This window comes from Propithecus coquereli, unplaced genomic scaffold, assembly GCF_000956105.1.
Source record: "Propithecus coquereli isolate 6110/MARCELLA unplaced genomic scaffold, Pcoq_1.0 Scaffold205, whole genome shotgun sequence".
Lineage (NCBI taxonomy): Eukaryota > Metazoa > Chordata > Mammalia > Primates > Indriidae > Propithecus > Propithecus coquereli.
Window position 1 is genome coordinate 4,291,108 of NW_012145523.1, and position 23,698 is coordinate 4,314,805.

The following is a 23,698-nucleotide window of genomic DNA, read 5'->3' on the forward strand; positions in this document are numbered from 1 at the left end:
GGGATGAATCGTAGTTACTTAAAAATGGTTTTAATTTTTCAGCTTCTCCTTTTAAGATTTCTTGTGCTGGACAAAAGCAGAGCTCAACCTAGGGTCAATTATGTAACACTGCTTAAACAAGACCCAACCAGACCTATGTACATTATCCAGTGCTCCATGAATCAAAAGGTTTTCCAGGCTGGCTAGTGGGAACAGACATTATTCTTGGCCTTGTGAGTGCTGAGTACTGTTCTCTCTAATCCTTTTTGGTGGTTCTTTCCTAGACTTTGAATAGTTTCCTCACCTACACACACTAATCAGGACTCTGCTGAAAACTTGCCAGTGGTCTTTTAGGGGGAACACTGCAGGCCTCCAGGGTTTTCTCTTCATGCAGTTGCCGCCTCTCCAGTGTACATTCCTGTGAGATCTATCTTTCTTGGTTTACCTGGGCACCCAGCCTCATCTGTTCCAGTCTGTTCCACTCTGAGTGTCTATCAGGCTCTTCCTGGCTTCCCCCTCCCTTTGCCGTAGCTTGTTGTAAGTAAGTTGTGGCAATTATAAAGCTCTCCTCCTTTGTTTTGCATATTTCAGAAATCACTGTCCCTTGCTGCCTGATGTCCAATGTCTTGAAAGCCATTGTTTAATACATTTTTGTCTATTTTTTGTTTATTTCCGGTAGGAAGAAAAATTCATTTCCCTGTTATTCCATGTTGACTGGAAGCATGAGTCTGGAACTAAATGTTTAATTTAATTTCATTTAATTAACTTAAATTTAAGTAGTCATGTGTGGCTAGAGGCTCCCCTTTCGAACAGAACAGTTTAGTGTATGAGGGGAAGTAAATTGAAGTGGAACAATCTGTGATTTGCTTTCATGAGACATGCTGAGAAATGGTACATTGGACAGCTCCCTAGGACTTGCTTCCTTGGCCAGTGGCTTTGAGAGTGTTGCTGTGATCACACCTGACAATGACTGCTTGCTGTTGAGCTTAAGCCCATTACTCCTTCTTACTGGCTCACTGCTAGATTGAGAGCATTAATTTGCAGAAATCTGGCTTTCTTTTCATTTCTGCTGTCTTGTTTCTAAACTCTCTGTAGGCTGTGCCTAGTTATTATTCTTTTACAACCCTGGGTCAAATACCCTCCATGGACGCACTCAGTTAAGTGTTGCCAACTGACTCTCAGGATGATACAATGTTGCATGATTTCACGTTTATTAAATGAAAGCTCATCTCTTTTCCACATGTGGAGTTAAGAATTGACACTATTATGATAAATGAGACTGTGAACATTTTTCACAAAGATTATTAGCCCCAGACAACTTAAAACTAAAACAACAACAGTAACAATAAAAACAATAAAAAATACTTTTGTTTCATTTTTCAAATCAATTAGTCTCTAGTCAGAGATGAAGTAGCACTTGCGTGTTTAATTTATTTCAATTAAGATAGACGTCACTTGGATATTTATAGTGTTGAATCTCAGACTGTTGTCTAATAGTAAAAGGATATTGCATGCTTTGATCTTGTGACTGCTCTGGGCCATAAGTCTAGCTAATAGATTTTTGTCACAATTGAGTTTACTGGAAGAAAGAGTTCTATTTTTCGGTGCCTCCACCAGAAAAAGTAGACATGCTTTAGACCGACTTATTCATCTAAAAACTATTTATTGATTATCTATTATGTTCCAGGCACTGGAGATAAAACAATGAACAAAACAGACAAAGATCTCTCATTTCATGGAGATTCTATTCTAATGAAGGAAATGACTAATACATATAATAAATAAGTAAAATATATGGAATGTGAGATGGTAATAAGTGCTACGAAGTAGAATGAAACAGGAGCAGGAATAGGGAGTACCAGAGTGGCTGCAATCTAGATAGGGTGGTCTACAAAGGTCCACTGAGAAGGCGACATTTGAATAGAGGACTGAAAGAGGTGAGGGAATGAGATTTCTGGGGAAGAGCATTTCAAGTAGAAGGAACAGCAAGTGCAAATGCCCTAAAGCAGGCATGTGCGTGGCATGGGCGCGTGCAAGCAAGGGAACATTTCAGACTTAGTGACACACTTTGGATTTTCTAAAGGTATAGCAGACTCTGGTAACCTCATCCTTTATCCTTGTACTATTATCATATATGCACTGAAAAAAGTCTTTAATTTATGCATAATTTTATGTATAGATGGATTTATTTTTTATATTTTGTGTTATTTCAAAAATATTTTAGATAATTTCTAACTGGACCTTTAATCTTCTTTCTCTTTTCCCTAGAATACAACTAGCAGAGTGATTTTCCTAAAATACTGTTTTAATCATGTTCTTTCTCAGGAACCTAAAACTTCTTCCTTAATCAGGCCCAAAATTTCAAGTTCACTGTTCAAGGCCCTCTGTCACTGGTACGATGTTCCTTCTTACACCCTACCTCTATATTGCCTCTCTATGTGCCATATTCATTCCTACCCATGCATGAGATCGTGCTCGCCCTCCTGCCTCGAGAGCCCTCCATCTCTCATTGCCAATTCGTTTCATACATACCTTAGAAGTCAAAACTCAAATCTACCTCACTTATTTATTCAACAAAGCATTTATTGATTATCTCCTGTATACCAGGCGTTGAACAGCATGAAACCCTATGCAATTAGCATCAACCTTGAACAATCGCTTTCTTTTCCTGGACTCCTATAGCAGTCTAAAATATATAGCAGAACATTGAATTTCATTAAATATTCTTGTTAAGTGCCTACTATTAAAACATCTTTTCTCCACCGGCAGTTGTATATTCCTCAAAGACAGGAGATTTGTCTTTCGTTACTTTGCATTTTCCACAGCGCGTAGCATAGTAGAAGCAAATTACATATTTGTTGATAAATTGATTTAATTCCAAAGGGTTTTACAGAAGCCGTCACAGCAAACCTTTGAAGATCTTCCTTTTAAATTATATTTAACTATTCTCCCATCTTACTGATTAAGTAACAATGGTAACTTCCGCAACACCATGATGATAAATGGAGAGTATTTCATTGGTACAAAGGATTGTCCTAGTCTTTTATAACAGTTGCTGAAGATACATCATCCACTTTCTCCTTTCGGTTTATGGTATTTTGATCTGTACAACAGCTACAGGACATGGACTGACTGCTTTAACGCTGACAAATGTGGCTAAAGCAGATAATGTTGAGTGCTGTGCTCAAGACGAGAACATTTATCATGTGCTCCTTTCTGTGGGTGGGCGAACAAACCCCCAGGTCCCCATTGTTCATGATGGGACAAAACACATCTCCCTCTTTCACACAGCAAGACAGCTGTCTAAATTTTTATGGCGTCTATGAATTGTCCACAGAACCGTGCCTTACAAGACATTTATACTCTGCGACTAGGTTCCAACCACACTGGGCCCCTTTCTGTTCCTCAACTATGTCAAGCCCTTTCCTGTCCTCGGGCCTCCAAAATTTGCTGTTCTCTCTGCCCGAAATGCTCTTCCCTCGGCTCTGCAAAGGCTCATTTTCATTCTTCAACTTTCAGTTCAAATACTGCCTCCTCAAGGTGGCCTCCGCTGACCACTTTCCCTGCCCCTTCCCCCATAACGACCTGTGAGTTGCTGTTATGTCACTTCTTTATTTCTTTAGTAGTATGTATCCCAGTCTAGCCTGGAAGAGGTCTAACATTTGGTAAAAATGTGTTGAGTGAAAGAATGAATAACCTGTTGTAAAACTAACTACGTGTTGTTCGCAAGCACTGTTTATCGCCCCATCCTCCACACTATGAATGATATACACAAACCACCTGTGCAGTTTTGTTTTTATTTGAACAAATGGGAATAAAAAATTTTAAATGACCAATGTTACATTGATCCATATCCCTGCCCTGTGCTGTTTTTGCTCCTTCAATAGCTGCAGCCTCCCTTGATGACCTTCTGGTTATCTTTTACCTCTGTAGGTTTAGCCCTGATCAAACTCATTTAATCTTTCAACCGCAGGGCAATCCTCATGTGAATCAGAATTCTTCACTTGTGCTGTGCTTTACCGTATAGGAAGCACGTGCATCTTTACGGCAGCTCCGTTAGTTGGGCAGCACATGCAGCCCAGTGACCTCCACCGTATAGATTAAGAAGAGGTGAAGTCAAAATGAGACTTCACCAAGGTCACGAAAATAAGGGTGAAGGCAGAGACAGGACAAAGGGAAGCTGTTCCTGTGTTCAGAGTGTGCTCTCACGTCACTTTGGAAATCTTAATGTCCGTGTCTTTCTGGAAGAAAACAGTGAGAACAGACCACTGAGAAAAGGAAGTCCTCAACTGTGTGGACAAAATCATCCTCACACTCCACTCCCCTCATGATCACGGAGCTGGTGGCTAGTTTCAGAACGCAGACCTTTCCCACGCTCTCAGCCGCGTCGATTTGGTCTGCCCTCCTTCCCTGGGCAGCCCGGAGTTCCTTCTGTCAGTGCTCTTGCTTTATTTGGGCATTCTGCTATCAGTCTATCTTTTTGGATATTCTTTACTTCTTAATTTAGGAGTATATAATTTTATCTACTTTGATATGGAAGCAAAACCTGACTTTAAAGAAGGGAAGCTCTCAAATTACAATTACCCTCAATAAGGTTTTTGTCACTTTTACTAAAACTGAATTTCCTGTGTGTGTGAGAGAGAAAATGAATGAATGAGATCTAACTAAGAACGTGTCATAGTAGGAAAAAAATAGAAATTTCTCAAGCTCACTGGAGGAAAGTGGAAGATGTATGTCTGTCTGTGATTGCATGGGCATCCATACTTTATCCTCCTTACCTGTAGATGTCAACACTGGGAGTGTTATTGAAAGCACCCTGAGTAGAACCGAAAGGAATAATCTAAGGCAACCCATCCAGCCTACCACCAACGGAATACTTTGGCCTCTGAAGTGCCTGTCTGAAATCGGTGTGTGGGGTGTTCTGCTTCTCATGCCATGGAACAGCTGTGCCCAGAAGTCACGTGGGGGCTGACTAGCTCCAGCCCCTTCGCTGGCTGGGTTCCTGAGTCAGCCACCTTTCCTTTGTGGGTCTCAGTTTCCTCGCCTGAGAAAACATCATCGCTGCCTACCCTATTTGCCACAGTTGTGGGATCAAGTGGGAAACAGGAGAGAGAGAATTTTGGCGTCTATCAAAATCCACATAGGAACAAGTTTTCTTCACGTTATTAATGCAGAGATAGATTTGCTCCTTGCTAGCTCCGCTAATGACTTCAGTGTGTCCTGTGGTATTTCGTTAGCCCTGCTGGTTAATGGTCATTTCATTTCAGCTCAGGATATACAAGCTGCTTAAGGATCCTGCTCTCATCTGTTCCTTCCTGTGTCTAGAGTGGTGAGGCTGACTTGCATGAAATGCAATTTTGGTGCTGGCAGGCCAGCAGCTGTCTAGGATATCATGGAAGGTGACCTTACGTTGCCTACAGATGTTAAACACTGCTTGCAGGTGACCCAGCAATTCAGTCCTTGTCTCCATTCTGCATACTAAGTCTCTCCATCAATCAGAACTGAGCGTGGAGGGTGATTTGTTCTGCTAAGGATCTCACAGGAATTTGTTACTGTTGCTGACATAAGAAAAAGGCAAAAACAAAAGGCCAATTTATTTCCAGCCTTTTGCTGAGTAGTAGATATTTCCTGTGCAAAAGTAATATTACAGCAGCATGTTATATTTGCATAGTATCGTATAATTTTAAAAAATAAACTTTGTTTTAAAAATTATATAAGGAATCATGAATAGATTGACATTGAAAAAATTCAAATAATGTAGAAATATATAGAGGCAACCGTTTCCTCTGGGAAAAATAGGTGGAACATGGGGAGAAGGAGCCTCTTAATTTTGCCTCTATTTCGAAATTTTGGTGTGTATCATTCTGTAGCTTATATAAGCACCTGTATACATGTATACACACACACAGATAAAAATATGTAAAAAATTTATTGATGTAAATAGATTCATACTAAACATATTGTCCAGCATTGTTTTGCTTAATGATTTTGTCGTTGTTGTTATTGTTTTGAGACAGAGTCTTGCTCTGTTGCGTGGGCTAGAGTGCAGTGGCATCATCACAGCTCACTGCAACCTCCAACACCTGGGCTCAAGAGATCCTCCTGCTCCAGCCTGCTGAGCAGCTGGGACTAGAGGCACATACCACCACGCCTGGCTGATTTTTCTATCTTTTGGGGAGACTGGGTCTTGCTCTTAATCAGGCTGATCTCGAACTCCTGACCTCAAGCAATCCTCCCATCTCAGCCTCCCAGAGTGCTAGGATTACAGGTGTGAGCCACCACACCCAGCCTGCTTAGTTAAACTTGAAGAATTTTCTATGTCAGTAGAAAATAGATTTGCTACATTAAAAAATACATAGCTAGGCCGGGCGCAGTGGCTCACGCCTGTAATCCTAGCTCTCTGGGAGGCCGAGGTGGGAGGATTGCTTGAGGTCAGGAGTTCAAAACCAGCCTGAGCAAGAGTGAGACCCCGTCTCTACTAAAAATAGAAAGAAATTAATTGGACAACTAAAAATATATAGAAAAAATTAGCCGGGCATGGTGGCGCATGCCTGTAGTCCCAGCTACTCGGGAGGCTGAGGCAGGAGGATCGCTTGAGCCCAGGAGTTTGAGGTTGCTGTGAGCTAGGCTGACGCCATGGCACTCTAGCCGGGGCAACACAGTGAGACTCTGTCTCAAAAAAATAAATAAATAAAAATAAAAAATACATAGCTAAATGTTATTCCTAGTATATGCCATAATTTAATTAATCGCTTGCCTACATATGGACATTTCTCTTGAATTTGTTGGTAGAACAATGTTGCAATAAACTTCATTGTGCATACATCTTTCTGCACATGCACCAGTATTTCTTTCAGGAGGACAGAAACCTGGAAATGAAATTGCCGACTCAGACTTAGGGTCACTTACCTGTCAGGGACTCAGTTTTGTTTTTTTTTTTCCTACAAAATCAGTTTAATATTACCAACCTCAAGTGTCATTTTGAACATTTAAAATTAAATGTTTAAATTATAAATGCGAGTTCATTCTCTCTATTTAAGTCTTTTTTTTTTTTTTGAGACAGAGTCTCACTGTGTTGCCCTGGCTAGAGTGCCGTGGCGTCAGCCTAGCTCACAGCAACCCTCAAACTCCTAGGCTCAAGCAATCCTTCTGCCTCAGCCTCCCAAATAGCCGGGACTACAGGCATGCGCCACCATGCCCGGCTAATTTTTTCTATATATTTTTAGTTGTCCAATTAATTTCATTCTAATTTTAGTAGAGACGGGGTCTCGCTCTTGCTCAGGCTGGTTTCGAACTCCTGAGCTCAAACAATCCGCCCGCCTCGGCCTCCTAGAGAGCTGGGATTACAGGCATGAGCCACCGCGCCCGACCTATTGAAGTCTTTTTTAAAAAAAATCATTTTCAATTCTTCCCCCCGCCCACAGACACACACACACACTATTCTCAGGGTCATGTTATTTCTCTATGTCTGTTTTTCTATATTCTCTTCTATATTAGGTGTTTGATGTGCAGAAGAATAAGTTAAAGAACTATTTAAGTTTCTTTCCTCCATCTTATCCTTCTGAGAAGGCGCAGAGTACCCTGAAGAATGTTTGAGTTCTATATTCTTCCATCTGCCTTTCTCCACCTTTTGTTTACTCTTTCCTGGACTTGTTTTGTCTTTGCTTCCCTTTCTTTCTTTTCATAAGCTCCACGGAGACAGCCAGCTGCAGATTTGGCTATATGAGGCTGAGGAGTCATAACGTGACAGGTGGAACTGTCTCCAATGGAGAGCTGGGGCTGGACCAAAGCTGGGTGTAGGAGCCACATGCCAGGAAGTAAAATAGAGGGTTCGCACGAATGCTTCAGTCTTTAGAGCTATAGCATTTAATACTTTAAATGAATCCTCGGATGGGCTCATTACCAGCTCCTCTAGAACTCAAAGTGGGGGACAGGCTGAGGAGGGTACCGGAGATGAGGGGCACAGGTGAGGCTGGGAGTGCACTGAATTTTGGCAGCAAAAGTAGCAACCTGGAGCTGGAGCTTGGCCTCTTGTTTGGTTGCCTCAAGCCGTGGTATGCGCAGTTCTCAGGGAGGAACCCCAGCCAAAGTCAAGTACAGTGGAGAGATTCGTTTCCAGTTCTTACATGTCACATTGTTTTGTGATATTCCAATATGCTAACCCTTTGAAACTCCCCTATTAAATGTGAGCATATATGACATACACAGATTTTCCCCTTAAAACGTTTTCTCTCCCTTAGAATCTATCACATTCTTGAGGAATCATTCTCTGATGGTTGAGGTCTCTTAGCATTTTATGTATGTGTTTTAGCAGGAAGGATGAAAGCAAAGTTGCAGCCTGTAGCCTGAGACCACCACAGATGAAATGAGGACACCTCCATCAATGTTACAATTAGAGGTATGGGGTTGGAAGCAGCTCAGAAAGCTGGCCTCTGTTAATATTTCTGGGGTAGGCTCAGCCCTGAGGCAGTGAATGGCAGCCAGCAGGCTGGAATAAGTCCTGATCCTCCCTTTGTGGGAATCAGTGCTGTGCATGTGAATGCCCACTGACTGCTGATTTAGTGAGGAAGCAGAGGTCAGACCTCTGAGGACACTAAAGAGAGACGACTGAAGCCATTGCTGAGCAGTTTGGATGTTAGCGCCCACTCTCAGCCTTGCCTCTTCATGTGATGGCACAGTTTTCTCATCATTCATCTGTTGTGTTGCCTGAGCAGGGTAGTGCCATGTGCATAGACTGCAAGTCCAGAAGGGAAGGACTTTATGGGGTAGATCTGACTGATCCTGGCCCTAATAAGTCCTTGGTGTGTTTAATCAACATTCTTTAATATGAACAATGAGGAAGGGGAAACATGGAAGATCCACAATTAAATCTTTGATCTCTCATTTCTTGCCTTGGAACCTCTGCAAGTGAATCCATGCTGTTCATTACGCTCCCCCAAAGAACATCATGAGCTGTTTGTTCTGTGGGACCAGATTTTCATCCTACGATTATCTGAGAATAGTTTCCATATTGTAGAATAGATGACTATCTGGTTCAATGAGTCAAGAGGGATAAAAGGACAACCCATTCGGGGGAAAAATAAATAAGGTACAGTCTTGTGGCTAAAGAATGAGAATCCAGCATCTACCCTGGATATGACATTTAACTCAGTGCCTTAGGCATGCCGTTTTATCTTATGTTGCAGAAAAATTGGGAAATGTTCCAGCTGCCTAGGTGCTAGGTTGTTCCCAAGATTTATGCCTTCAATATTCTTTAGGATTTAGATTCAAAGTATGAAATAACATGGCCACAAAATGCTGGTGTAAGTCTTTGGCTTTTTGATTGAATTTAGGAAACTCGAGGCTCTCTTACATTTCGTTTCTGTGCCACCCTTAAAACCACATGCCGCTCCCCTGCATAATGTTCTGATCACACAAAGAACTCTCTCAATATAATCCTTGACTCTCTTGCCTTTCGTCCCAGGAATGCAAAGCTTTGAGTGCCTTCTGTTCCTGTCTCCTTCTTGTCTTATTTCAATATCTGTTTTCACACCAGACCTTACACCTAGAAAATTCTCCCACTTTCTTTCCAATAATAACTCTTTTTACCTCTACTCTTCCTGTCTTATTCCACTTTTCAAGTTTCTTTTGCTCACTTAAAATCACTGAAAACATTTACATTTTTGGACTTCAGCATAATTATTTTTCCACCAATCATGACCAAAAAAACTCCCTTTCTTTCAGTGCCTAGCACAATGCCCACCACACACTACATGCTCCATAAATATTTTTAAAATAAATGAATGAACACCTGCCCCTTCACAAAATAACTTGATTATAAAACTATGAAATGTGAATGGTGAATGCCTCTTTATTGCGATAATACTGATACCATGTTAGACTTGCATAGGACTCTCTACTTTGCAAGGAGCACATTGTTCCTTGAGCCTAAAATGCCCTTGTCTTCCACCCAGGGGATCCCCAATTCCTCACCCATGACCATGTGCTGCCAGTCTTTCAGAACATGGTTTAGGGTCACTTCCTTCAGAGAGCTGTCCTGAGCTGCCATGGCCGAGTTAGGAATTCTTCTCTGTGATTCCAGAGTACAGTGTGCGTATCTCTATTGAGCCCTTATCTCATGGGACTGGCATTTACTCCAATCTCTACCCCAGTAGACAAAGTTATAGTGGTCCCTCCTTATCCAGGGTTTTGCTTTTCATGGTTTCAGTTACCCATAAACCAACCCTGGTCTAAAAATATTAAATGGAAAATTGTAGAAATAAATAATTCGTAAGTTTTAAATTGCATGCTGTTCTGAGTAGTGTGATGAAATCTCTCTCAGCATCCCACCAGGGACGTGAATCTTCGCTCTGTCCAGCAGATCCTTGCTATAGATACTCCCTATTAGTCACTTAGTACCTGCCTCGATATCAGATCAATTGTCACAGTATTGCAGTGCTGTGTTCAACTAATCCTTATTTTAATTAATAATGGCCCCAAACACAAGAGTAGTGATGCTGGCGACTCAGATATGCCAAAGAGGAGCTTCCTTTAAGTGAAAAGGTGAAATTTCTTGACTTTGTAAGGAAAGAAAAAGAATTGTATGCTGAGGTTGCTGAGATCCACAGTAAGAACAAATCTTCTATCTGTGAAATTGCGAAAGAGGAAAAAAAATTTGTGCTAGTTTTGCTGTCACACCTCAAACTAGAAAAAGTCGTGGCCACAGTATGTGATAACTCTCATGACAGTATATTGCTATCCTTGTTCTATTTTACTATTAGTTATTGCTGTTAATAACTTATGCTGCCTAATTTACAAATCAAACTTTATTATAGGTAGGTATGTGTAGGAAAAAACATAGTATATATGGGGCTTGGTATTATCTGTGGGTTCAGGCATCCATTCAGGGTCTTGGAACTATCCTCTGTGGAGAAGGGGGAACTAGTGTATTCTTCATTGGGTCCCCAGAGCCTAGCAAGTGTCCTGGAACATTGAAAGCAAATAGTGCATGTTCAGAATGGATAAATGACACTGGTTTGGATGACTTTTGAGAAGTGTGCGTGAGTGACAAGGGAGACTGGAAGACTTTTAGAAGGACAAATGCTTTTTAGGGTGAGAGTGAGATCATATCCAAAGGCCTCAAGAATTTTCAAGAGATGATTTTTAAAATCATTAAAAAGTGGGCAAAAGACATAAACAGAAGTTTTTCAAAAGAAGATAAATGGCCAAAATCATATGAAGAAATGCTCAACATCACTAATCATCAGAGAAATGCAAGTTAAAACCACAATGAGATATCACCTTAGCCCTGTCAGAAGGGCCACTATTAAAAAGTCAAAAAACGAAAGATGCTGGCGTGGCTGCAGAGAGAAAGGAATGCTTATATACTGTTGGGGGTACTGCAAATTAATACAACCTCTGTGGAAAACAGTATGGTGATTCCTCAAAGAAATAAATGTGCACTTAACTGTTCCAACCAGCAATCCAACTACTGGGTATCTACCCGAAGGAAAATAAGTCATTATATCAAAATGACACCTGTACTCCAATGTTTATTGCAGCACAATTCACAACTGTGAAGATGTGGAAGCAACCTAAATGCCCATCAATTCACAAGTGGATTAAGAAAATGTGATACACACTCACACACACACACACACACACACACGCACCATGGAATACTACTCAACCATAAAGAGGAATGAAATAACGTCTTTCGCAGCAACTTGGATGGAACTGGAGACCATTATCCTAAGAGAAGTATCTTAGGAATGGGAAAACAAACACCACATGTTCTCTCTAATAATTGAGAGCTAATAAATGGGCACACGCAGGCACAAAGAGATGTAATGGTCATTGGAAATCAATAAGGGGGGAGAGGTAAAAATCTACCTATCAGATACAACTAACACTATTCAGGTGATGACACTCTCTAAAAGCCCGAATTAAGCATTATAAAGTGTATCCATGTAACAAAAACTTTTGTACCCCCTTAATATTTTGTTAAAAAAAAAAAAAGAAGAATTTCCAAGAGATGAGTGAGGAATCTTTAAATTCAGCAACTGAGGGGTAAGGACTGAGAAGAGCACAGCCTGAGGGGTGAGGGCTGAGAAGAGCACAGCCCAGTTCTTCAGGTCATACTAACATGCACCATCTTGGTGTTTCTTCTCTACTGCGTTTTCTGTTCCTACCACATATTTCAGTGTGGAATTATCTTCTTGTCTTAGATTGGGTTGCTATAACAGAATACCATAGACCAGGTGGCTTAAACAAAAAACATTCATTTCTCACAGTTCTGGAGGCTGGGAAGTCCAAGGTCAAGATGCCAACAGATTTAGTGTCTAGTAAGGACCCCCTTCCTGGTTCATAGATGGTCATCTTCTCACTGTGTCCTCACTTGCCAGAAGGGATGAGGGAGATCTCCGGGATCTCTTTTACAAGGGCACTAATTCCATTCATGGAGGCTCCACATTTATGACATAATCACCTCCCACAGGCTCTACTTCCAAATACCATCACGTGGGGAACTAAGTTTCAACATAAGAATTTGGAGGGAAGGCAGATACAAACATCCAGTATATAAAAATTCTTTTCCTTGCTTGTGAATACTCCACTATAGCTTAAGCTCCTTCAGGCAGAAAAGGGCAATGTCTCAGAGTTCTGTTTATGTATGACACTGTGGGCCAAGTGTCCAGCGAAGAAAGACCTGCTCTCACCTTGGCCAGTGTTTTTTGATGGCGTCCTCTAGGGAAAGGTGGGGTATCTGCCGTAGGTGACCTGTGTTTCAGAGTTAATTTTTCTGTCATGTGATTATTACAATAATGCTTGCCATGGATATTTTATAATTAGACCACAGTCCTGTTCTCTAATTGGTACAGTCTCCGGGTGGCATGGCTTACATGTAGACTATCTGAGCTGCCCCCTGACTTCTTTCTTTTACTCCCATTTTCATTCTTTATGAGTCAAAGTGCTATGTACCCCTTGTGGCTGAACAGTGCCAAGAATGCCATCAGGCATCCACACTGGCTTCTCAAAATTCTTTCCTAATTCATCAGAAAGAGAGGCTGTATTTGGCCACACCAGGAGCTCCATCATTTTAATATTCAGAGTGTATCTTCCTTTGAGTTAATGCATAATTTAAATTTCATCTCATTTGTACATTAATTAGCTGCCTGTTTTCAAAAGCTTTGAATGACACCAGCTCAGGCATCCTGTCCTCTGTGACAGGCCTCTGAGAGGGTGCACAGTCAGGGACAGTTGGTTTGGAGCCCCATTGATTTTTCTGACATTTTTTTAAAAAATGAAATTTCCTCCTTTTCAAGGAACTTGAAATGCTAAAAGCAGATGCGCAGAGACACACTGATGATTGGATTTAAAATTTTAAAGAGCGTTCCAAAACTTCTAAGAGATATATCTGACTTTAGAAGATTCTTACTTTTCATAAACCTTGTTTCCAGTCGCTAGTCACAGTCAAAAATAATTTGTATTAAAGAATATAAAGTCAAATATGAAGTCATGAAAATAATCAATTCCCTTTCAACCTATGTGCTCACTCTTGGGGTGAGACCCTGGGCTTCATTCCTCGTATTGCACTGGTCACTGTGGTCTTCACTAAAGCAGAATAAGAATTCTCTGGGGTTTATCCCTACAACCTCAAGACTGGAATTACACCATGAGAAACCAACAGTGCCACAGAATGTTCGAGTTTGCATTTCTTGACTTTGCTGCCCCATAGAGAATTTGTATGTGTGGGCATGGACTTGGATCCCTCTAGATCAGGAGTTCCCTTGTGGGCCCATGGTGTGTGCGTGTGGATGTGTGTCTGTGTGTGTGTGTGTGTGTCTGTGTGTGTGTGTGTGTGTGTGTGTGTGTGTGTGTGTAGGGGAATGGTACAAATACTATTTTCAAGATTTTCAAAAAGCTTAATGGAAACAGCTTGTTTGTGTGAAATAAGACTATACAGGCTAACGATACAATGTGTTTCTTGACTGTAAGCTAGAATTCTATTTGTGGAGGCAGGATATAGAAAGCATGGAGCATGCATTTTAAAGGCAGAAAGATTTGGGTTCAACTTGCAGCTCAGTCATTTACTGATTGTGTGACATTATGCAAACACTTAACCCCTCTGATTCCAAGTTTCTCCATTGAGAAAGCAGGAGTAATACTCACCGAGCTGAAGTGTTTAGAGAGTAAGTAGACTTCTACTCTTGTAGAGTGTCTGGCACATCGTAGCCACTAAGTAAGTGGAGTTATGATTATTTTGATGACCAGTGTTCTAAACAGAACAGTGATGGGTCACATTCTAGTCAGAAGCTTCAATAGCACACAGAAGAGAAAATATTCAATATTCAAATCCAGCTAGTCTGACTTCAGAACCCTCCCTCTCAATGAGTGCAATTAATTGAGAAGTACTCATGCATTTCTTTAGAAAATTACCAAAAAAAAAAAAAAAAAAAAAGAAAGAAAGAAAGAAAAGGGAAAGAAAGAGAAAGCTATTGTTTCTTAAGGTATACAGTTTACTATTTACATGGGGTCCACAAGGGGGAAAAATGGATGAAATTTCTCTCAGGTGATGGAAAGGTTATGAATGGCTGCTTCAGACAGAGGGGAAATGCTCTTGCCTTTACAATAGTTTGAAGGAGGCGACGAAAGAAAAATTCTGGCCCATAAAATGGATTCAGATCAAGTTTTCTGAAGGCTAGAAAAGCAAGAACAACAGAGCTTCCCATGTGTCTTACATTTCTAGGAGAATAAACGAAGCCTTGGAGGGGCTTGATGTAAATGTGCTCCATGACATGGGAAGGAAGTTGTTTCTAAAAACTGAAGCCAAGGATGTTAACTGTCATCCAGGCTATGAATGTGCCACATGTAAAGTTACTAGATGTTAAAGAAGTAGAATGAAATTACTATTTGTTAAATACTCCACCATTTGAAATGTACAGATAATTAAGCCACATATAACTAAACATTTGGTAAAAGGAATTGCCAAATGTGTTGCCTTCTCATATTCCTGAATGATTCTGTAGACTTCAAGGTCATTTGCCAGTCACTGGATCGCTATGTTAAAAGAACTGTGTTAGGCTATAGCATTATTACAAATCTATCGTATTAGGTTATCACAACTGGAATACAAAGAGGTGGGCATTATAATTAATATCAAATAAAATTTACTGAGGCATTATTTATATAGTGTATACTGCATTCATTTAAAGTGTAGATTTGATGGGTCTTGACAATTGTATACACTGTCGACTACTGTCACCAGCAAGATATGTGTCAGTCCATTTTCTGCTGCTATAACAGAATATCGTAGACTAGGTAATTTATAAAGAAAAGAAATTTATTTGCCTCATGGTTCTGGGAATTGGGAAGTCTAAGATAAAGGGATTGCATCTGGTAGGGCCTTCCTGCTGTGTCATAACATGGTAGAAGCCAACACATGGTGAGAGAGTGCATGTAAGGGAAGAAAACTTTTGAAATAACTAACCCACTCCTGCAGTAACAGCATTAATCCATTTATGAGGGCAGAGTTCTCATGACCTAATCACCTCCCTCCACTCCTGACCCTGGCTGACCACTGATCTACTTTCTGTCACTGTAGGTTAGTTTACATTTTCTAAAATTTTATGTAAATAGAGTCATACAATGTATATTCCTTTTTTCTAGATTCTTTCATTCAACCCAATTTCAAAATTCATTTATGTTATTATATAAATGTAACAGTTCATTCTTTTTTATTGTTGAGTAGCATTCCATCATATGGATAAACCTTATTTTATTTATCTATTCACCTATTAATGAATATTTGACTTATTTACAGCTTTTTGCTATTATGAACATTCCTGTATGTTCATGTACTAGTATTTGTACGGACATCTGTTTTCATTTCTTTTGGGTAAATATTCTAGGAGTGGATCATAAGGTAGGTGTATGTTTCCCTTTTGAAGAGACTTCAAATGATTTTATGATTTTATATTCCTACTAAAAGTGTATAGGAGTTCCAGTGGCTCCACATCCTCACCAATTCTTGATGTCATCAGTCTTTTAAATTTTAGCTAGTCAAGTAGGTATAGAGGTATCTCATTGTGATTGATGACATGGAGACTCTTTCCGTGTGCTTATTAGCCATTCATGTATCTTCTTTTGTAAAGTGTCTGTTCTTTTGCACATTTTAAAAATGGAATTATCTTCTCATTACTTATTTCTCTTCTTGTTATTGAGTTTTTTGTGTTAATATATTCTGGATCCAAGTCCTTAAAATGTAAATATATATTTTTCTCCTACTCTGTGCCTTATCTTTTTATTCTTCATGGTGTCTTTTGAGAAGCATGATATTTAATAAAGTCCAATTTGTTAACTTTCTCTTTCATCACCATGCTTTCTATATTTCATCTTTACCTACTCCAAAATCACAAAGATTTTCTCCTTTGTTTTCTTCTAGAAGCTTTATAATTTTAACTTTTATATTTATGTCTATGATTCATTTTGATTTAATTTTTATGTATGCTGTGAGGTATATTAATTATCTATTGCTGTACAACAAATTATTCTAAAATTTAAAAGCTAAAGCAATAAACATTTATTATCTCACATATCTTCTAAGAGTTAGGAATTTGAAAATGGTTTAGCTGGATGATTCTGGCTCAGTCAGAAACCTCTTAAGGCTGCAGTCAAACTGTTGGCCCTGGATGTAGTCACCGTAGTCTGACTAGGGCTGGAGGGTCTGTTTGCAGGATGGCTCACTCTCATGGCTGTTGGCAGAAGGCCTCAGGAACTCACCATATGGAACCCTCTACAGGATGTCTGGGTGTCCTCACAACTTTGCTGCTGGCTTCCCCCAGAGCAAATGATCTATCTAAGCAGGAACTAGTGAGGAGGAATCCAAGGTGTCTTTTATAACTTAGTGCCCAAAGCTGTCATATATACTATAGCTTCAGATTGATTCTATTCATTAGAAATGAGTCCCTAAGTCCAGCCCACTCTCAGGCAGAGTGTGGGAATTAATTTACACCTTTTTATAGGGAGATGTATTAAAAAATTTGTGGGCATATTTTGGACTACCCCAGGAGATAAAGTTCAAAGTTCATTTCTTTCCCATGTGGATATCCAGTTGTTCCACTACCATTTGTTGAAAAGACTTTACTTTCCCTATGGCTGGCATTATTAGTTCTTTTCCAGATGAATATTATTTATATTCATGTTAATAAGATGAATATTATTCATGGCTATATTTCAAAAGCAAACTGAATTTTTAAAAAAGTCAAGCCTATAGCCAAAGGTTATTAAAAATACATAAATGAAAAATTCAAATGATGGTATTAATTTCTAACAATGATCTTCTGCAAGTTTGCACTTTCAATTTGCAATTGCAATAGTTAATACAATCTTGGACGTTAATGTTAGAAGAAATCTAGGACATTGTTTTATGAACATAGAAGCAGAAGTGCTGGGAGATAAAATGAATAGCTCAGGACATAATGCAAGATAGAGGCAGATCTGAGAACATTAGCTATTTTGTATCCTGGTTTAGTAATCTTTCTGATACATCAAATGTTAAAAAAATCCTTGAAATTTAAAGGTATGACTTTGTTTCTGAAACTCTCATATTGAAGTACACAAGGGGCACTTTTTCACCTCCCCTTATTAATTGCATTTGTGTGAGGATCAGTCTCGTTGCCTCCATTCCTTCCCTTATTCCCTTATTCTGTTTCATCCATCGATCCATCCACCCACTCATTATCGTCTAATTCACACATATGCGATAAATGTCTTCTGTGAACCAACATTGGTTCAAATGCGCAGGACACAAATATTAAAAGAACACTGTCTTTGCTCTCAAGGAACACAGTGTCTAGCTTCTTCCATGAGCACCAATGTATCATTTTTCTTTGTGAGATAAGTTTTTGGATTTCAGGTCATGTGTCTATCAGGTCATCACTCAGGAAACAAAATGTCTGGGAAAAATAGAATTTCCTAGAAGTATGGGGATTGCAAATGTTTTTCAATATTCCATGTGAAGAAACTGAAGAAAGATGGAGGTCTTCTATCACTAGTGTGGTTTTCATCCCGGCTTTCACCATCACCAATATTTCTAAAGAAATCTGCGGAAGCAAATGGTAGAACTTTTGGGGATCAGCCACAGAATGTTTCACTGTAAGCTAGCTTGGCTGCAGTCAATGTCATGTGTGCATTGTGCCTGAGCACGTGTTAGATATTTGAGTTGCAAATTGGTAATTCACTATGGCACTGGAATGCAGGTGCCGTGGGGGTGTGAGCACAAGACTTGCTCCTGTTCACAATAAAAGCTGACTTCCCCAGAAGCGTTGTACTTTATGAAGCTTTATGCCATGCCTGTCATGATTCAACCCACCATCTCAACACATGGACGAAAGAAGGCTTTGAGAGACACCATGTGACAGAGGTTTTCCTCTGCAACACCCCACCCCAGACTGTGCCTCGCAATTACAGCTGCCACCAGCCGTGCTGTACCCAGGAAGGGCATCCACGGATGGAATCCTCAAGGAGCAGTCCGATGTCATTCCTTCTCTTTCTCATAGTTACAGTGAAATAGAGAGTTTTAGGAAATCTTACCCGTGGTCTATTTTTATGGTGGGAGCAGTTCGGTCAGGTGCAGAGTCTGCCAGACAAGGCTGCCGTTTGCAGATGATGCAGCCACCTTTGATAAATACCAGAGGCAGCTCAGCGGAGGGCACAGAAGCAAGGCTGCTCTAGGGAGTCGTAAGCTGAGTTCTGTGGGCGATCAGTAATAAAAGTTAAAGGTCAATTTGCCAGATGGTCTTTTCATAGAACTGGAATAAAGAATGGAAATGAGATAGTGGTGATTGAAAATATCAAACATGATTGCTGGACTTGGATCAAAGGGTTAAGGGTACAACTCTCATTCCAAAGCAGGCAGCTTTTCCTCTGTGGCATCACCTATGAAAGGACATGAGATTCCAGGAACCAGACAGGGTTCTTATTCAGAAACACAGAGACTGACTCTGGCTGATTTGAATGGGAAAGGAATTTGTCAAATGGATACCGTGTGCTCACAGAATCACTGAGAGAACCAGGCTTGAGGCTCTGCAGCCATGAAGAGACCCAAGATCATACCACGGAAATGAGTGAAGTGAAGACACTGCTTTCCAGCTGCCAAGCATTGGGTGGGGCATCTTACACTTTGCCATCACTGGCCGTGGAGACCCACCACTGTCACCAGAAGAGTGTAGTCTGGGAGGGTGTGTCTGATTGGTGGAGCCAGGTCACCTGGTCGTGCCTAACTGTAAGGGAGGCTTGGAGAGTCAGTAATTGGCATTTTCAGCTTCCATGTGGGAGATCAGCCTTGATTCTCTTTAAAATGCATATCTGGATGGGGGTGGGAGTGGGGGGATTCACCAAACATAAGAGCAGGATTCAGAAACTGGGCAATTCCCTTAAAAAAAAAGCATATTAATTTGAAAAGTTCTAGATTCTGAAGAGGAAGAAGAGAGGGTAGTGGTGGGGTCTAAGTGAAGCCAATGACTGGGGAGATTAACTAGGAGAAACTTCCCTGCTCCAGAAAAGGATATGAAAGGACAAAGTTCAGTGTTTTTCAACGTTGGCTTCAATTAGGATCACCTGGGGAGCTTCCGAAAAGTGCTATTGTCTGGGCTCCATTCTAGACCAATTAAGTCAAAACTGCAAGGAGTGAATTATGTTTTAAAAGCTCCTCCCTGGCAAATCTGTGTGGCCAGGGTTGACAGCCACTCAATTATGTCCAAAGTCACCTGGAGAAGGGAAACAAGTGGACTCCGGAGCCGGGGTGGGCAGGTGCTGGGAGGCGGCGTCAATTCACAGCCACTTTCAGCATGTTTGACATTTTCCTGATGCGGTGCTTGAGTAACAGCAGGAATCATCTTGTCACTCACTGGCATTTTTAAAGGCCTAACATGATGCACACGTGTGACGTTTTTAAACATCTGAAAAACATTGTTGCGTGATTAATAAAAGCTTTCTTTTCCAGGCGGTGGTGGGTGGGGGGAGTGAGGTGGTCGTGTAGGCGGAGTCCACGTGCTGGGGGGCTGTGGGCTTCGTAAGCAGAGCCCACCACTCAAACTGTCATTCATTCGTCCCGGAATGATTAATTCTTCTGCTCGCATGAGCCGAGTGGGAGGAGAGTGAGCAAAGCCTGGGTTTGGGCCTCAGGAAGATACCCAGTGTGCGCAGCTGGGTGAGACTCTTCAAGGAGCCCAGGGAGCCTGTTCAGGAAACTCAGAGGAAGGGACAGTTTCCAGGCTGGATGCCTTTGTGAATCACACAGACTTCCCAGCCCAGCGCAGGCCTTGGCTCAGCTATGAAAGATTTGCGACACCAAATGCCTCCAGATTTATTTAAGAATAGTGTGTTAGTCCATTTGGCTGCTGTAATAAAATGCCATCGCTGGAGTGGACTTCTAAATGATAGAAATTTATTTCTCATGGTTCTGGAGGCTGGGAAGTCTAAGATCAAGGGGTTGGCAGAGCCAGTGTCTGCTGAGGGCCCCCTTCCCGGTTCACAGGTGGCACCTCCTTGCCATGTCCTCATGTGGCAGGATGGGGCACTGATCCCATTCATGAGGGTGGAGCCCTCATGATATAATCACCTCCCAAATTCCCCACCTCTTAATACCATCACCTTGGAGGTTAGGGTACCAACATATGACTTTTGGAGGGACACAGCATTCAGAGCATAGCAAATACTACCTAGAAGGAGGGAGGTTTGGAATCAAAGTAAACTTCCGCAAATGCTAAAATTGCTTCCCAATTTCAGACTAGATGGAAGAGGAAGGAAAGTAATTAAGCAAAGAATGTGTATCAAGGAGCCAAATATTTAATGAAAAAGCCAGCGGCAGCAAGTATCAATATTTGCTTTTCAAAGTAAACGTCTTAGAGGACGTGCTTGGAGTGAGATGGGAGGCATTGAGCTCGGCAAGGAGAATGAGAACAGCTTGCCCTCGCTGGCCCAGCTCCCTCATCAGTCTCTATTTGCTGGTTATGAGCATGACGGATGAAGCCACTGCAGCAAAGCTGCTGTCTCTGGCCTTTGCTGACCCCATTAAGGTGGTTTGGATGTAACCTTGAAGGGTAGATTCTAAAGAGCACCGGGCCGATCAATGTTCCCGATTCAACTTCTCACAGCCACCGCCTGTGAAACCACCCAACTGCTCACCTGCCAGTGCCTGCTTGTGTCCCCTTTCGAAATGTGAGAAAGTGGTGCTGAAATTAATAATGACAACAGGGACCTTCCAAGTGTTGGTTTATGTTCTTGGAGCAAATTATTGGCTGTAAGAGCAATTTGCAAAAAAAAAAAAAAGACCAAGACCATTAAGAAGATTCATGGAAATGCCCGGTAATCATGAGGCCGCAGTAGCACAGGGCACTAGTGATTGCTGGCCCTTTTAAACTTGACAGAAATAATTTCATAAATTGGAGTAGAAGAAATGGACCTTCAAAAGATGGGTCATTTTCTTTGATGTTTATAAGGGTAAGATTTGTGTTTGGCACATAATTTAATAACTGTTTATCGATTGCCCACTCTGCTCTGTGCTGCTGCTGCTAGGATGAATGCTTCAAAGTCCCCTCTGTTCCTGCAGAATGGGAAAGAATCATAATCAGTCAGTTTCAATAAAATAGAATTAGTGATAGGATTGAGGATACATAGGATGCTATGAGAGAGAAAGGAGGGGGCAAATGATATGTAAGATGAAGTCTAAGCCAGTATCGTCTTTGCCTTCTGAGAAGAGTGTGTGTGTGCATGTGTGTGCACACATGTGCGTGCATGTGTAAAAGCAGTTTGTTGTTAATGCAGCCTAAAGTGCAAGTCAGGCAGTGGCAGGATTTGGAGATGAAGATGACTCTATGTGCCAAGCTAAGCACTGTGGGTCCTTCTCTCTGTATATTGGAGGATCTTAAAATTCATTTGCATTAGAATTATTTAGGATTTTGCCATTCAAAATGTGGTCCCCAGACAGAAGCTTAGGCATAACCTAAGTAGAAATGCAGAATTGTACCACCTCCCCACAGCCACAGACACAGACTATGTATTTTAATAAGGTGATCCATATGCACCTTATTAGTAATAAAGTTTGATAAGTCACCTAAGGGAGCTTGTTGAAACATGAAAAGTCTTTGATTCTCAGATCTTGCTTCACTAGAACTGGGGTGAGACCTTGGAGCCTGCATTTCTAACAATCATCCCAAGTAATTCAGTAACAGAAATAAGGGCCTGAAAAAGGGAAAAAGGTATTACAAGTTGTCTCTTTAAGATTTCCCCCACTCTTTTTGGGAATTAAAAGCTGCATTCCTGTCCAAAGCCAGTGATCAGAGGAGCAGGGGAGTGTCACTTGTTCTTTGTACCACAGGAGTTGGCTCAGCAGAATTGTCCCGGCAGAAATCATAAGATTGTCTTCACCAGAGATACTCTAGTTAAACAGCAATAACCCAAAACTGAAAACTCCCTTTAAAAGCTCTGTATTTCTGCTTATAGATAGGATGGTGGTACTTTAAGATGACAGTCTACAGTCCTCCTCATTTGCCAGCCAATTCATAAACTTTTCTTTCTTTTCCTTAAACCATTTGTCCTTGTTCTTCTGATATGGCCTTGGGAACAAGTACTGAACTTTCAGTAACAATTCTGCAGCAGGTGGCCCAGGATTTTTAAAAAGCCTATGCTCAGGCCTCACCAGGCCAATTGCACTGAGATCTCACAGGACGAAACTGTGCAGGCGAAGGCAAAACTTCCCTTTGCTCTTAGAAATTTCACTGAAAAACCAACTCACAATAAAGCAGATTAATAAAAGAAAAGCTATCAAATTTATTTAACGTGTATACGAGGAAACCCCCAGAAAATGAGGATTCAACTCCCCAGTCAGGTTCAGGAGCTTAAATGCCTTTCTGGTAAAACGGGTTTTGGGAAGGGCAAGGGGGAATTCTGTAGTGGGGCAATAAAGGATTACTAGGGAGGGTGAATGAGTGGGGAACAAAGATTAACTGGTAAACAGTTCCCTTTGGAATTTAAATGAGCATGACATTATCTTCTTCAAAGTCTGTTCCAACGTGGTCCTGGTTACAGAGAGAGAAGAAAAGGACAATCATTCTCCTAGCTGGGTCTGGATCTCTGGCAGAAGAAACTTTTTTGGGGGAAGAGTAGATGGTGGTGGTGAGGGAGGTCAGAGAGACCTTGAGGCTTCATCAATCGATGCAGAATGTCAAAATGTCATATTTTGGGGTAAAAATATTTCTAATTTTCTTCAAACCCAGGCATCACTCTTTTTGTGAAGCTCCTTGGTGACATGTGAGTACAACTGAGAACCGCTTGATTAGAAGGTTTTAAGCAGCGAAGTGGCATTGTTAGATTTTCATTTGCAATAGCTCTGTTTAATTTTTTTAAGTCTTTCACATCTTATTATCTCAATATTCTGTGACATTTTGCATGGCAATAATTATATTATATAAGGCTAGAAAATCTTACCAAGAATACTTACGAGTTATAAGGTCATTAATGAGCTTCAAAAAGTGATTTGACATACCACCATCGATCACAGTGATTCTAATTCTAGACACAGATACAGGATAGCTGGAGGAAAAATTAGGAAGTATTTCTGGGACTCCTATTGCACACGTTAGACCATTTGTCTTCTATAATGTCAAACTGAATATAGAAGCATGAATAGAATTTAGCCAACCTCAGGTACAAGTCCCATTTCTGCCAAGTCTGTGTGATA